A 2,050-nucleotide genomic window follows, 5' to 3' on the forward strand; every position below is an offset into this window, starting at 1 on the left:
CCCCCACCCGCACCCCCCACTGTTGGGGAAGTGGGTAGGGCAGGTACAGCGACGACTCCAGGACTGCTAATTAATTTCACAGTTGAGGAACCACTCCCAAGGAAGGGACTTACTCGTTGAGAGTTGGTGACATAACTGACGAGATCAGATTCTAAGCTTCTGAATTTTAGGCCAGCAACTTAAAGTCAGAGGTTTTTTCTTCGTGCTTTTTTGACATGTCTGAGAGAAAGGTGCAGCAAGCAAAGCCAGATGGCTTAGGTCATGTTGGAACAATTCCCCAGGAGGCTTGAAGGAATTTGTTTCTAAGTATGGCCATATGATTTTTGGTAACGGACTTTAAAAACCTGCCTTGGGGTTGGGGCTGGGGGACAGAGGAGGGGGTGCATCTCAGAGCTCAAGGATATGCTTGCACACTGAGAGATCTCTGTGAAGACCTGTTGCCGAGACCAGCACTAGCCTGTCTCTCCTTAACCCAGGCTCACTCTGGCTTGACCGCTAAAATCACTCCTTCCCCCTTCTTCCATCCTTTGCTTATGGCACGCCTACAAAAAGGGGCCAAAGGCCTGGCGAGAAGCCAGCTGTGTCTCTGTATTGGTTTATTGTATGCGTTGGCAGAGCGTAATCCTGGTAGAATTGATGCCACCCCAGCTTTGCAGCAAAGTTTTCTCTCTCCCAGCGCGTGACTTAAGATGGCCAACACGCGTCCAGCGAGCTGGCTGCCCCTGGCGGCGGCCGGCGCTCCAGCAGCGGGCGAAGCCGGCTCCCCGCCGGGGCCACTGGGATCCAGTTCGGCCTCTCACCCTGCGGGAGAGAGAAACGCGCCTCTGTTCTGGTTGGAGACGAATCTGGGGATTTGTTTGAAGCGCGGTCCAGTTGGACTCATCGCTTTCCAAGGACAGTTAGTGCCTTCCATCTTCTTTAACGTGAATAAGACCTTGGCTGACTTCTGTCAAGATCGGGTTTTGAAAAGCATTGTCCACTTGGGAGATCATGCCTATCTCCTCCTCAGCCAGGCCAGTCCCTCCAGGCCAACCGAGAGAATTCTCTGCCGGCGGACGCGGTATGCTGGCATGCTCTGTGGTTCTTTGGGAGGCTGTCGCATGCATGGGGAGCGTCCTTGCGGCAGAACCTCTTCAGATCTTGAAGATAAAACACATCCCTCTATTTTATTGCATTTCCTAGAAGCTGGCAGCTTCTAAGAGCGCTGTTGGCAGGAAACGTGATAGAAAGGAAAGTCAGGACATAATGTCCCCGACACCTCGCTCACCCAAAGCGGCCGCTGCGACCACTACGTTACCAAATTCACTTTCAAAATTTATGATCACCTCTGGACCTTCCCCCTCACCCCACCCCGAACCAAGAGCGGAAAGTGCCCCCTGCCCTCCCAAGCCAAGACACTGAACTGTTTGACCTAACTTCCCCTAGCCGGGGGCCTTAGCCCCAGAGACTGAGCGGACACACTGCGACAACACCCCAGGGCTCCAAAGGCGCCCTGCTGCAGCAGCCGGCAGCTCCCACCTGAATAAAATTCCTCCTTCCAGCCCGCCCCCCCAAATAGTGCTTTACACTTTCCAATTCCCCTTTGGATAGTTCAGCGAATTATTGGAGTTATTAGATTACCAATAATCCAGCGGCCGCCCAGAACAGGGCGGTGGGGTGGATGGAGGAGGGAGTTATCCAAATCTGGACATTTGGTCTAAACTAGGTCACTGGGAAGGAGGAGGGGCGTGGTGAGAAGGTGGGGGTGGGGTGGAGGGTGCGGAAACGGTGTCGGGCTTCATGCCCGGGCGGAGGGCTCTCTCTAGTGTCAGGCTCGGGTAAAAACACGACTGGGCTTGCGCTCCCGACACCACGAACGCCTAGATTTCCAATAAACGCATTTGCATCCTTTTAACTTCCTAGATTTTTGCCCCATCCCACATGAAACCTCAATCGTCACCCCCTCCCCTCTGTTGCCCCGGGCGAAGGCGAAGGACGCCTCGAAGTGGGAGTTCCTGAAGCCCGAGAGGCCTAGTCTTGGCGAGGCGACCGGGAGCCCGCGGGCGAATGG

At 54.7% G+C, this 2,050-nt stretch overlaps 1 protein-coding gene across 2 annotated transcripts in view; it reads left to right on the forward strand.

The window, feature by feature from the left end:
- The window catches only part of BCL6 (BCL6 transcription repressor), a 23,177-nt gene that overhangs the window by 4,658 nt on the left and 16,469 nt on the right, over positions 1–2,050 (forward strand). The window contains exon 1 of one of the 2 annotated variants that reach the window (XM_045296421.1): positions 824–1,060. The exons of the other annotated variant lie outside the window; for it this stretch is intronic. The gene's annotated coding sequence lies outside the window, so the exon portion shown is untranslated. Of the gene's footprint in view, positions 1–823; positions 1,061–2,050 lie in introns of those variants that run through there. 2 annotated transcript variants of the gene reach the window in all.

The sequence above is a fragment of the Echinops telfairi genome, unplaced genomic scaffold (genome assembly GCF_000313985.2).
Source record: "Echinops telfairi isolate 266 unplaced genomic scaffold, ASM31398v2 ScPeMD7_7407;HRSCAF=8445, whole genome shotgun sequence".
In the NCBI taxonomy this organism is placed as follows: Eukaryota; Metazoa; Chordata; class Mammalia; order Afrosoricida; family Tenrecidae; genus Echinops; species Echinops telfairi.